We start from the raw sequence: 14,921 nt of genomic DNA, 5'->3' as shown, positions 1-14,921 counted from the left end.
TGGTGTGAAAAACATTACCCATGCAACACTAAGCAGATTATACTGTGCTCTGCCACTATGACAGGTTAATATGTTATTGCAAAACATTCAAATATAATCATATGTAGGCAAATACACACACACACACACACACACACACACACACACACACACACACACACACACACACACACACACACACACACACACACACACACACACACACAGCCTTCCCTCTGGCTACATGGTGTGCTTAGGGTAATACAATACCCTCAAATAAATGCTTGATGGTGTTTTAAGCCCCCAACGTCTCCTTCCAGGCAGCGCTGCGACCGTTGACTTCAAGGCACCTAACCCTAACCCTAACCTTAACCCTAACCATTGCCTAATCCTAGTGCCTTCCAGGCAGCGCTGCCTGAAAGGAGACGTTGGGGACTTAAAACACCAATAAATCAAATAAATCTAATCCCTTCTCCTCTTCCTGAATTAGATAAGACACCTTTAAATTATATTTGCTCCCTGACACTTGACAATGATATACTTTTTCCTCACTTTGCTTTCTTTTCCCAAACAACAGCATAGTACATGTAACTTTGGGCATTGTTTGGGGTCTTGGTTAGCTTAGTTGGTTTGGGTTGACTGGTGAAAATGTGTCTTTAAACATATCCATGTTTAAGCTGCCAAATTTACATATATATATATATATACTGTAACACAATGTGCGAGGCGTAAGGTCATGTACACGTTTGGAGACATATCGTCCTTACTGTATTACTGTAATCTGTACACACAGCAAAGTAGGCTATGAAAAGTATAAAGTAGCTCTGATGGGTGTGATGATATCTGGAGATGTTTAGCTTCACAGCAAAGTGGATCAAGTTGAGATCAAATGCTCTATTTTACATAATGAATTGCACTAAATGTTATTGGTTGCATGATTTTGTACCTTTTCATGTTTCAGAGGAAACATTTCGTCTCTCTGTATGAATGTGACAGGGCTGTTGCACAAAGAGCACATCTCTGTTTTCCTTCTTTTAACCAGTAGTTCACATTCAAAACTGGAATCAACACTCCTTCGTTTTTTCCAATTTTGGCGCCTGTCAACTCAGAAAAAAACTTGAAGGGCACACAGAGAGTGCAGAAGTCCGCAAAGCCCATGCCCTATCTCGCAATGTTACCGAAAGAGTAAACATAATTAGTGTATCTGCCCTGTAATTCAGATTTTCTCCAAAATCTAATGGGTTCTTATTTGGTCCATGCTACACCCAGTTTTTCTGCATAATCCTGATGATAAGCAAACAAACAAACAAACAAACCAAAAACATAACCTCCTTGGCGAAGGTAACGACATTCTTGGCACCCTGCCAGTCATGTTATTCACTTTTTGTTATCTTTCCCTTGCTTTTGCTTTCCGCTGCCTCTCGCTCTGTCTCCACTCTTGCTTGTCTTTTTCCCTGTTCCCTTTCTCTGTCTGTTTATCCTCTCCTCCCATTTGCTTAGCTGTCTTTGTCCTTCTCTGTTCTCCACCACTCTTACTCTCTGTCTGTCCAGCTGATGTACACTGCCTTAGGGAGCATGGGCAGGCCTCTGTTTTAAACTTCACTTTGAATGGCAGTGCCAGTCACAAGCCAAGACAGCGACTCTGACTCGGAGATTAATAGATCCTGCTGTGCGTCACTTTGCATATTCAAAGCAGAGTGTGTCAAACAAACATGGTATTTACAAGTCCGAGTCAGATGTTACTATGTATCTGATGCACTGATGAAATCATCACAAAGCTGTGGCATACGGCAAAATTGGGAAATTATACCCAGCTTCACACAAAAACGTGCACAGACACACACAAAATAAATAAACGTTATGTTCCTCTCTCCCTGCAGCAACTGGTTAGTGCAGTGTGAAAATCAGTTTACAGAAACTTACGTCAGATGTGAATTCCTGCACAGTGAACATTGTGTCTTCTTTTATTTTTGTCTTGATGTTTTTATCTGCTTGCATTTAGGTAGGAAAACCTGTGCAATATTAATAAAAGTCTACACCATGCCAAAAAAAGAGATTTATTTAGGAAAACAAGGGGTACAGTACAGCCTTAATCTTAATCTCCCTTGGTCATCTTATCTGACACACACATGGTCCATGCAGGAGCAACAGTGGACATGCATGTAAACATGAAGGAGGTGGGGAAGATGGTGGAGATGGAAAGAGACAGCATGAGGGGGAGTGATTAGTGGGAGTAAACAGGAAAAAAGAGTAGATGCAGAAAGAAAGGAGAGGAAAATGTAAGTGGAGAACAAATGAAGAACAAAATGCATCCTTTGTGAGGATAGACGTTCTTGATGAACTGTATAGACGGTTGAAGGAAATATTTTAAAGTTAAAAGCTGATGATTGCTTGGGTGTTAGTGCTAATGGTCATTACTCAATAGGCAGTGTGTGTAAAAGTACGGGTCTTCAGTTACTATGGCGACAGGGCTATTACAGACTGACATTTTACAGTACCACAGTGTTGGGCAAGTTACTTCCAAAATGTAATACATTATAGATTACTAGTTACTGTCATTTGAGAGTAATTAGTTAAATTACAATATTACTGTCTCTGAATTGTAATGCGTTACACTACTTTTGCATTACTTTTGAGTTACTTTAACCAAAAATAACAGCAGAAGTTTGACTTGGCAGCTAGCTTGTGAATTTCACCACCGGATCAATAGTCTCCTCTTTATCCACTTTAATACATCATAGATTATTCATAATATTTTGTATAATTAATATGAATATGCAAAGTAACTACAGCTATAAAAATAGATAAGTAAAACGTACAATAGGCAAGTAGGAGAAAATGAAAATACTCAATTAAAAGTACCTTACATTGTATTGAAGTACGGCATTGTTGTAAAATGTTTGATTAAAGTACTTGAATAAGAAATTCATGTTGTTTAGTTTAAAACAGTGTAAAGGAAATGGTCAATTATGGTGTGATTAAAACTCACTTTTTACATTATTTACAGTACTTGATTTACAGCTGATATGTGAAAAGGTACACAACCTTATTTGTTTAACAGTAATTTAGTTTTACTGTGAACCGTCACAGGAAGTGCTTTTATTTTGCTTACTGAGATGAACCATGGATGTAGGGCCCTGACACACCAACCCGATTATCGGCCGTTGGACAGTCTGGCAAGGTCAGTGACTCAAGTCTGTTCGGTGTGTTCCGTGCCGTCGTCTGTCGGAGGAGCCGTCGGCCTTTATTATGGCCAACCCGACATGCTCAGTCGGAGACAGGGCAGTCGGGACTCACCCGGAAATGGCGAGCGGATGAGCCGCTCAAAATCTGACGAAAATCTTTTAAACTGACCTCTGTCGATCTGAAATGAAGACAGATTCAGCAACTTAAAATGTTTTCAGAAACACGTTTTGGTGAACTATTTTAGTACAATATGAGATCGTATTCTGAACAAGCCGCCATGACAGTCTGGCTGTGAATTTCCGGAGAAAAAAGACCCACGTGAGGCGTTTGTCCTATCAGTTGCTGGTTTTCATTTTCTGGGAAACAATAGCGCTGCCTGGTGCTATGAAGACGTATTATTGTCAGCGTCGCCTCAGTGTGTTTTGAGGCATCGGGAACCCAACTGATCAGTCCGACTGCCTTTTCTGCCTACGGTCGGCCGTCTGGTTGGTGTGTAACAGCGAGAGAGAGAGAACGTGATGAACATGAGACGCTAGATGCAAAACATGTCCGTCAAGCTTAAGTTCCTCGCTTTCTTGTTTGTAAAACTGCAACATATTGAACAGTAAACGACACAATAAAAGCCAAGCGTTTTTTGGTCGTCATTCGAAGCCATTCCACTACAGGCATAGTTACTCACCACGGCTGATAAAATGCAATGATATTTACAAAAAAAATATTGCCAAAAATATTAATTCCCGACATGTTTCTATCTGTCAGCAGCTCAGACACACTGCTGTCCGCGCTGACGTACCGTCAGCTGTTGGGACACAGATGTTGTCCATAGTCCGTACCGTCTCTGGTTCTGGCTCTGACCACGGCAACAGTGACGGGACAACTCGCTTCAACGCAGCGTAATAACTCCTGAAAATAATGTCCATCTCGCAAATGTATCTGTCTCTGCAGTCATCTCAACCATTGAATACAGCAACAGGAAATAACACTCACAGCTTCTTTTTTTTCCTGTGAAGAAATGTTTCGCGATGTTGGTGAATTCTTAAAAAATCAACACCACTAAATGTTGCGTTAAAATGTGTTGGAACTCGCGTTACTGAGATTGTAACGGGTATAATATTACCAAAATTGAATTAGTAATGCGTTATATTACTGCGTTCCAGCAAAAAAGAATACATTTCTGTAATTGCGTTACTTTTGTAACGCGTTACTCCCAACACTGCAGTACCATCACCTTTTCTGTTTTTTGAGTGGGTGGTTTACACTTAAAAGTTCTAACCGTTGCTTGAACAAACTTTTCCCTGCTCACTCACTGTATGCTTATCTCTAAGCTTAGTGCAGTCAGGCAGAATTGCAGAGATGCATAATAAGATACAACACATTGGAAAGTGAGGAATTCATGAATGAGAATCTCTCTTCTCAAGTGCATTTCTGTTGTGATCAACTCTAAGTCACGACCTTGCTGAGATGGCTTGTTCTTAATTTTTTTTTTCTCCATTTCATCATTTTCCAAAAGGACCATGTCAATGTTTGCAGCTTTTTAGTCTCGGATTATAACATTATACAGCTAAACTTGGCTGTTTCCATAAGGAGCGTGTAGGCTTTGGACCATAAAGTTTGTAATGAGAAGGCCCCTCGGCTTCTTTGAAATGTACTGCCTATTGTACGTTATACTTACAGACAAAATGCAAATTGTAAGCTTAGTCTGAGCAGCGTGCCGTCTGCAGCATGTTGCAGGCCATATAGACAGACAGGCCAGTTGTGCAAGGCTTAAAGCGAAATTCACAACATTTTTGTAGCTTTAGCCATCATTCCTACCAGTTTTATTCCTGAGATCTAGGAACACAGCAACAGCTGGATAAAGTTTCACCATATTGACTTACATATTTAGAAGTTCAAAATATGTTATTCATACAATTATTGCATTTTCATTGCAATGATTGAATTTCATGGACATTTCAGATGTGTTCACCATTTTCCCTTCAAGCTAATTTCATCTTTGTTCATTGGAAATAATGATAATTTTTTACAATCACTCACTGGGATGAGGGCAGCTGACCAACGGCTGGAGCACGTGCGCTGGTGATGTTGGTGTCTGCGTGGGAACCCATCTGTGCGTGAGTGTGATGTGTGAGCATGTCAGGGTGTAGCTGCGAGGGAGGAGAGCAGAGTGTAGTGTCGAGGGGGAGGGAAGGAGACACGGGTGGAGGAAGGGAGGAATGGGTGGTGACTGTTTAACATGATCATTGAGCAGCCATATTCCCTTCCCCCAGTCTCAATCCATCCACTCCACTTCTCCCCTCTCCTCTTTATCTCGACCACAGTGGATCTATCATGACTCCCCCTCCCAGTTGTGCATTCTAAAGGTAATTAAGCTGATTGTGAGTATACTTTAAACGCCCAGAAAAAAAAGGAAGTGGATTTGCTGCCTCTGTAATTGCATTTACTCTTAGGTGGTTCTGCCAGTGCTTAAACCTACCCTCTTTCTCCCCCCTATCTCTATTTCACATATGTTCTCTCTACACCTTTCTTTATCCATTCTCATCACTTATCTGTCTTTGAAATTTGCTTTTTTCCATCCTACTTCTGCTTGTCCTTCAACTCCCTCTCTCTCTCTCTCTCTCTCTCCTCCTCCTCGATGTCTCCCTCCTGCTGTAATGACTAAAGCGCTGGTAGAGCACCAGCAGCAAGCAAGCAGACAAGAAACACACAGTCACTCATAGTCATGCTCCATGGAGGACTTGAGTGTGTGTGTGTGTGTGTGTGTGTCTGTGTGCGCATGCAGGAGTATGACTGATCTCCCATGGGGGCCAAGGTTGTTCCAAGGGTCACCGAGGAAGTCGCCATGGGAACTCAAGCCCTGCCTTGTCTTTCATTGTTGTAGGCCCTCTAAAAGCATAATATGTGTTTGTGTGTGAATATATGTATATGATATATACATGATATATATAATGAATTTAGTTGGTAGTAGTTGGCTTTCCCAATACTACCTTTAAGTAATTCTGTCTTAAGCTACATGAGGTGATATGGAGTGTTTAAAATCAGTCAATGTGATGCTAAAACAAAGGCAGCATGGGCATGCCTTAGAAAAATATCAGCATTGACATCATAACATAATTCATTGTAGCTCAGTGAACAGCCACACAGCAGAGGACTCCCAGGTATCTATCTGAGTAACTGTGGAAACTTCAGCCCTCTTTGCCCCCGGGAAATTAAAGCAAAAACCTGCCTAAAGCATCTTAGAAGGGTGTTGGAGCACCACAAGCCTCCAGAGCCTCTCTGTAGCTGTACTGGAGGGATGAACACCATTCTGCCAAAATATATTTCCTCATTTGGTGTTTTGCTGATGGTGGTGGAAAGTATTGAGTAATGGTGACTGTGAAAGCCATTGCATATGGTTTCCATCATTTTCATAAGTTCAGTGACCCTCCATGCCCCGTATGGAAGCATCTGCATTGTTTTTGCTGCACTCATTTATTCAGGTTTCTTCTTCAATTTGTCACACATGTAATGACAGTGATTTGTTGATCTGGTAAGATTTGATTTCAAATGTTTCAGTGAATGAGGAAGATGTGAAGCATTTAGGGAGATAAGTTAAACAGACACGAGAAACATGTGAGAATCAATATCTCCAAATCACATCTGCTGAAACAAAAGCACAGTAGAGCCTGAACTGGGGTTGAACTCTGGACTGAAACAGCACAGTGGAGTTTTGATACTCTAAAATGTAGGGATGCTGTATTACATTGTGATGATATTTTCAAAGAAGGCATTTTCGAATCTGGGCAGTATGAATTTTCCCCAATACTTTTAAGGTCCATCCTTTCATTATAACACCAAAAACCTCTGCTACTGAGGAGGATGGTTTATGTCATGACTATTCCCAGTCAGACTTAAGACACATGAACTACAGAGGTCAGGAGTTAACATCCCGTGGGTTGTGCAAATTTTTCTTTTTTGGCCCAATTTCCTGCTCCCCGTGTTCCATCCCTGTGCTGTTTTTAGAAATAGCAAATATTAAATTCTATCAGATCTAAATACTGTAGAAGCTGTAATTTCATCTTCCCAACCACACTTTTGGGAAGTGTGAGCTGGTTAGTCATTGCTTCTATCTACCACAGTCTTTCCAAAACACCCAGTAGGTAGTGGGTTACATCCTGTGTGTTCCCTTGCCTGAATTTTCTTTTTGTCATTTTAACCACATTCAGTAGAATGTTTTTGTGTTTCATGGCCTTAATGCTGCTTGAGATGCATTTCCATCCTGCCTAAAAATATCTGGAGTGAACAGTTTGGATGTGACCATGGCTAACAGTTGGTGACAGTAGCTGTTGCTCACAAGCCATGCTGTTTTATCAGCATGTGGCAAACCTGGCCAGCCAGCAAGCCTGTCATACAAAGCACTGAACCTCTCCCTCACCTTTACCCTCTCTTTCTCATCTATCTCTTTGCCTGTTTGTATATCTATATCTGTTATATATCCACTACTCTATAATGATTTAACTTCAGCTTCTAGAAACACACTCATGTGTAGGCTACATTGTACTTGGATAGATGGACTATAATGAATAATAAATGTTCTGGGTGAAATCATAAGAAAACCCTCACATCCTGCTGTAAAAGAAGTGTGGTGCTGTCCATGGTGCTGAAACAAGAAACTCATGTAGCAATTTGCTTCTCAGCCCAAGCATCCATCTATCTATCTATCTATCTATCTATCTATCTATCTATCTATCTATCTATCTATCTATCTATCTTCTAACAAGGAGAACAGCCAACTTCTCAAGTGCATGCATGACTCAACAAGCAGATGTATCCGTAAAACCAATGTAAAAATCCAACATAAGCATGAGTGAAATAGAGCAGAAGAGAAAACCTTGTTTCTTACAGTAAAGTGAATATTCTTACCTTCAGATATAAGAGAAATCTCCGGGTCACATCTAGGGTAGTGGTGGCTCCTTGGAGCTCAGGTATCGACCTCTGCTGGTTGTAGTTTGTGTCGACCTCAGTCACTGACTAATGAGACCAATAGCAAAAAAGAAAAAAAGCGCCCAATCTCGGCTAAGTAATCAGCAAAACAGTGAAGTGTCAGCTATCGAAGTAGAGATGGAGCTCGACTTCAGTCCAAATTAACCCCGCTGGGCCTGATCCTCTTTAGTTGTTAATTTTTTTTAAAATAGACAAAATAGCACATGCCTCCTTTGCAAAATGTTCTTCTATTCTTTGCTGACTACTTTTACAGACACATTCTTGTCATTAGCATGAAAAAACATGTTCTGTCCAATTCCAGACTTGCAGAAAGACACCTGAAAATACTCCAAAGACGAAAGAAAGCTCCAATAATAATAATAATAATAATAATACTAATAATATCTCTGGAAAGATGTGTCAGCCACACACTCAAACCCAGTTCCATCGACCGCTTGTCTGGAGTTGTTTGAACAGTAGAGACTGCTTTACCAACGCTGCCCGCAAAATAACACACTCCTACGCAAACATCATCATCAGCCTCAGCAGCATGTGTGTTGGAGGAGGAGACGGGATAATGGAAAATCTCGACATCTCCATTTCAACAATCAGTTTTCCACCGTCCGAGGAGGTCGAGGTCAGATATTGTTGTGGTGCTGCTCCGGTTTCCGTGGCCAATCGACGCGGGGTTTTTTCCCCTCCCCCTTCCCTTTCTATCCTCTCTATCTATCAATTAATCTATCTCCTCTCTTCCTCCAGTGGGTTTCTCTCTCGGCGCCCCATGTTTGGCGTAAAGCAAGCCGGTCAGTCGCTCTCTGGCTACAAAGTGCCGCTGGCTGGTTCCAGGGAATATAGGCTACAGCTGTATATTTGATGCACGGTAGCTGCTGGATTTCCGTAGGTTATATTTGCTAAATCCTGCAGAGCGACGTCCGGGGCTGCGCGGAGACGAGTCAAATGCGCTTTGAATTCAGAGGTGGCTCGTGCCTGCAGACCCAGTGAGTGAACGCAGCCCGGAGTGTGCAGCCTGAGAGATGGCGCTTTAGTCACAGCATTAGATTGGCTGTGGGTGCTGTAGAGAGAGAGAGGAGACATGTGTGTGTGTGTGTGGGGGGGGGGGGGGACAAGATGCTGGATTAACTTCCTTTTGACTTCCAAGAAGAAGTCAGTGAGCTGTGTGCGTTTGGTGGGACTTAAATGCATGCAAGGGTGCTGGATTTTTAGTGGATGGATGTAGCTGGACATTTTCATTACACCAACAACTAATTTCTTAAGAGCTCTAAGCCATACAGTCTTACACAAACACATTTACACTGCATGTACAATGACTTTTGTCAAAAACGTCACCATGAGAAGTCTGGAGAAATAACAGAAAAAATTGCAAAAGGGATGACGTTGCAAGAGGGAGCGCGTGTCCTCAGACAAACTCTGCAAACCAGCAACCACACCAGGCCTACAGCCTAAATCTGAGAGATCACTATGTTCTAACTGTACACTGGAAACCAGAGGCTGGTGCAGCATTTAGAGAGGATTCATTAAGCTTACAAACTTACATTTGCAGCAGTTCATCGCCCAAGCTATATGCATATGTGACAGCCAACTCTATGAAGAGAATGAAAATAGTACACCTGTCCTCTACCCAAGGTTCAGCCAAGGTGGAAAAACAAACTGTCCTTCTGTCTGGAACAAAACGTTCATTAAATCCATTAGGATGACAGACACAACTGTCCCTGGAAGGATAATTTCTCTCTTTTAGTACCTCCCTCTGTCTTTTGTCCTTTCACTCTGTCTCTGTTTCAGGACATATAAGGAATCCATTCATGGCTGTAAGTGTGTTTCCTCTTAACTCCCTTTCATGTGATCCACGTGCCTTTCTTTGTGCCATAGTATTTCCCCCTTATCAACCTCTGAACATGAACTGTTTCTCCACCTTTTCTTTCTCCGTCCCTCTCTCATTTCTCCTCTGTAACTATTCACTCATCATCTCTTTTAATGACCCAATCCACCCCGACAACCTCTCGCCTCTCCCATTCAGATCAGGCGAGGGGCAGTTTGAGGCAACATTAAGAGTAGCAGTGTGAGTTTTTATTGCATTAATTATTCAAACTCACAGAAGTGGGGATTAGTGCACTTTGAGTGTGTGGTGTTGAAATATTTATATTAGGAGAGAATGAGATGGTTGGATTTGTCATGTTGAGGTGAATTCTCCTTTTATCCATTCCTCTCTCTCTCTCTCTCTCTCTCTCTGTCTCTCTCTCTCTCACTCTCTCTCTCTGGTGGTTCTATGGGGCGAGGGGGGCAAGGGGAGCCAGTGCCCCCATAATATAGTAAGCCTCAACCCCCCTATGGCCACTGTGGCAAATATTTTCATAAATGTTTAACCCAACAATTTATGTTCAGTGATAAGTAAAATGTAGGTTAACACTGAATGAGTATTGGAGGGTTGATGGTATATAACACTTGCTTAATATGCTTAATATATTTGGTACCCCTAAAATCTCATGTGGCCCCAGCCTGGCCCCTCCATTTAAAATGGTCTAGAACCTCCACCGCTCTCTCTCTCTCTCTCTCTCTCTCTCTCTCTCTCTCTCTCTCTCTCTCTCTCTCTGTGTTTAGGGTTAGGTGTGTCAGAGTGGCTAAGAGGCAGCTCATCTCATAATTCAAATAAGAGTCAATAGCTAAATTTAAATTACGCTTTCGTGTAATATCAATGAACAGGGGTGTAAACAATAGCATCAACCACTGCAATTGATCACAATCTTTTTGTCAAAGCTGTTTTACCAAACAGGCAAAGTGGGCCCCAGACACCTAGGGGCTGTGATGTCTCAGGTTAACTATACATCAACGTCAATTGTTTTTTGTAGTTTGCAAAGTGTGTCTATGCAACTTGAAAAAAAAGTAATAACAAGTTGAACTCATGAGCAATAAAACACACCCTTGCTCAGTATAATACACTTAGTTTTTTTTTGTTACAGCCTTACTTGGTCTGTAGCTTAAGGTGACGAACATATGTTAGCAAACTTTAAGCAGATATTACTGTTCAACCTGCTGACTTTATGACTCTACTACTTGTGGTTCTGTTACATTACATTTGAGCACTTACTTATTCTGTAAATGCCACGTGTGGCCACAATGGCTGCTTTTCAACAAACGTTACATAGGCTTCAACTAAGACAGATTAGGTATTATTCCCCAACAGTGTGGCTTTGTGCTGTATACAGAATGGGTCCTGTGCAAAAATCCAGTTTTAAGAAGGGCTCTTGAGCCTCCTGATTTTCAGTTGAGACTTTATCAGAAAGTTGTGGAGTTGCATTATATTGACTCCTACATAAATAAAAAAGGACAATATACAGTATTTAGCAAACCAGATAATACAAGTCCTAATAGTCTCTAAAATTACCATTGAGCTAAATCAACAAATTTGATCTCTAATGCAGTTTTTGTAAAAGATGAACGTAGTTGCAGGATTATTAGATAGTATTGCTTTATATTATACATTTAATCTAATGCAACCAGATTCTAAATGCAATGCAAACCATGCATAACAGTACCACTCGTCACAAAACATAAACTATGTTCATAAGCTATGGATTAGATTACTAATTATTTATTTTCTGTGTGGAACTTCTCCCAAACCGAAAGCAAAGCATGATGGGATAGTTTATTGGGAAATATCGGGATTGTTCTAGGCAGGATAATGTCAGATAGAGCCCCAGGCTTTTTGCATAAACACGCATGCACACACGCACTCATGCACACACACACACACACACACACACACACACACACACACACACACACACACACACACACACACACACACACACACACACACACACACACCACCACCAAGGGACCATCATTCTCTCCCTAAATCTGTTTATCCTTACCCATCCGCCATTCTATCCTCTTCTTTCTCTGTCATTTCCTCCAGATCACAGCCGACTTTACAGCATTTATGTTTGCTGACACATCAGTATCAGCAGCAGAAGGATAAGTTTTATGTAAGAGAAATGAGAAGGCAGGAAGAGAGTGAGAGAGGGTGATCAGCAGTAATAGAGAGCAGTGAGACAGAGGGGAAACAGACTGGTTAAGATGGTGGTGTAAAAGAAAAAGAATTAAAAAGAGACATAGAGAAACAGAAGATTATAAAGCCTCACATAAGGGGCAGAGACACATGTGTGCCTGAGGGACTATTGGTCTTTATTACATTAACCAACACAATACCAGTCTGTGCCTTTCTGTTCTGCTCTCTCCATTTTCTGTTCAGATCCAAACCTTTTTCCTTCACGGGAAATGGATTTGTTTGACGTCATGTACAAAATGAACACACATAACCCTACAGCACATTTGATGACGAGCTTTCTATGGAATTCACAAGAACATGAGATGTATTGAATCCTCCCTACATGACATGAAAAGAGATGTGACAAACTAATATACAAATGAGGTGGCATCTCCTGTAAACTGTCCAACTATCCATCTATCCCATATTATCACTACCCATATTACTTTGAGAGTAATGACACCAGGCTGAAAAGTAGTTTCACTGCCTTGTCTGGCTGAAAGCCTGTTTCACTTGGATGTGGTGAACAGTGATGTCACAGGGTGATGTCACAGGGTTTTTAGTACACCTGTACATCTGTGTACACCTGTACATCACTGCAGCAAGATGAAAAGTTGAACCACTGGAGGTCAGCAAAAAATGCATTTTCAGAAGTGTAAAGTTACTCTTTAAAGTGTAGTTAAACATCAAACATAACACTCCTACCAACCACAGACAGGGGCCTAAACTAAATTGCTATGTTCCTTTAAATCTCTTCTTAAAACTTATTTGTTTTGAATCATATGTATTTTATTTACAATGCATATGGAGAATTCTATCAATAGACCCTATCATAACCCTTAATATTATATGTATTTTTATATGACTTTTCATTTTTATGACTATATAAAAATCACATTTTGCCTTTTGAACTTCTCTTTATTTAGATTTTCTACAGTTCTTTCTTCAACTGTGGTGTTTTTCTGTACAGTAATTCCTGATTGTGTGTGTTCAAGCTCCCTGTTTATATTTTTTTAAATGTTGTATAGATTCTTAAATGTGTGTAGAAGATGGGGACAGGCCAATGAGCAGTGTTTGATTATTCTTTGAATCAATTAAAATCCATTTGTCCACTGTAACACGTCTGTTTTTTGCCAAATACAAACACACACTCAGACACAAGCACACATACTTTTGTCCATGGGCTTTACTAACCTTTAAAACCAACCTGAATGTGTCCCCCTTGCGTTTGAAACCCATAATTGACAGTTTTGATTAGGTCTTCTGTAGCCTGAGGTGGGGGCTTTACGCCTCCACAAGTGCTTGCTGCCCCCTAAATCCGCTTTGAATCAAATACCCAACAAGGGAGGTGAGAGCCCTTGGACCAATTCTGTTCACCTTATATATGCTTCCTCTAGGCAATATTATTAGGAAACACTCCATTAACTTTCACTGTTATGCGGATGATACCTAATTATACCTATAAATCAAGCCAGATGAAACCAGTCAGTTAGTTAAACTTCAAGCATGCATTAAGGACATAAAATCCTGGATGACCTACAATTTCCTGATGTTAAACTCAGACAAAACCGAGGTTATCGTGCTGGGCCCTAAACACCTCCAAAACTCATTATCCAAAGATATAGCTACTCTAGATGGCATTGCTGTGGCCTCCAGCACTACTGTCAGAAATCTTGGAGTTATTTTTGATCAGGATATATCCTTTAGAGCCCACTTAAAACAAATCTCAAAAACAGCCTTTTTTCACCTGCGTAACATTGTCAAAATTAGGCACATCCTGTCTCAAAACGATGCTGAAAAACTAGTCCATGCATTAGTCTGGACTATAATAATTCCTTAATATCAGGTTGCTCAAATAAGTCCATTAAGACTCGCCAGCTGATCCAGAATGCTGCAGCGCGTGTGCTGACAAGAACTAAGAAAAAAGATCATATTTCTCCTGTATTAGCTTCTCTGCATTGGCTTCCTGTAAAATCCAGGATTGAATTTAAAATCCTTCTCCTGACCTACAAAGCTCTTAATGGTCAGGCACCATCATATCTTAAAGTGCTCATAGTACCTTATTGTCCCACTAGAGCACTGTGCTCCCAGTTACTTGTGGTTCCTAGAGTATCTTAAAGTAGAATAGGAGCCAGAGCCTTTAGCTATCAGTGGAACCAGCTCCCAGTCTGGGTTCGGAAGGCAGACACTGTCTGCACATTTAAGAGTAAACTTAAAACTCTCCTCTTTGATAAAGCTTATAGTTAGGGAGTGAGGAGTGGCAGTGACAGACACGACACCCCTTCGCTTCTCTGCTTCTCTTCATAGTCGTCAGATTCATTTACCGACCCCATAGAGCTGGCTCAGGTTTGCCTTGGACCAGCTCTTAGTTATGCTGTTATAGTTTTAGACTGCCAGGGGACTTCCTTTAACACACTGAGCTCCTCTCTCTTTCTTTCCATCTATGTGCATCCATGTCCCAGAAATGCTTGTTACTAACTTAGCTCTGGGGAGATTATTCCCCGGAGTTTTTTCACCCCGCAGTTGTCCTTGGATCAGGGTGGCACCTAAATCATAATTGCAGCTGCCGCTGTGGTCCTGCTCCACGCCCTGCTATGCCCTGCTATGCCCTGCTATACTGCTAAAATTGAATTGAATTGAAATGGATAGAGCTATAGTGTGTGGAATACTTTTTGTCAGGAAATGTACAAGAAAACGGAGCGGGCACTAAAGTTTAGTTAGTCTAGTCTAG

The sequence above is a fragment of the Sander vitreus genome, chromosome 16, assembly GCF_031162955.1.
Source record: "Sander vitreus isolate 19-12246 chromosome 16, sanVit1, whole genome shotgun sequence".
Taxonomy (NCBI): Eukaryota; Metazoa; Chordata; class Actinopteri; order Perciformes; family Percidae; genus Sander; species Sander vitreus.
The sequence above is the reverse complement of the archived record's forward strand: the minus strand, read 5'-3'. Positions refer to the sequence as shown.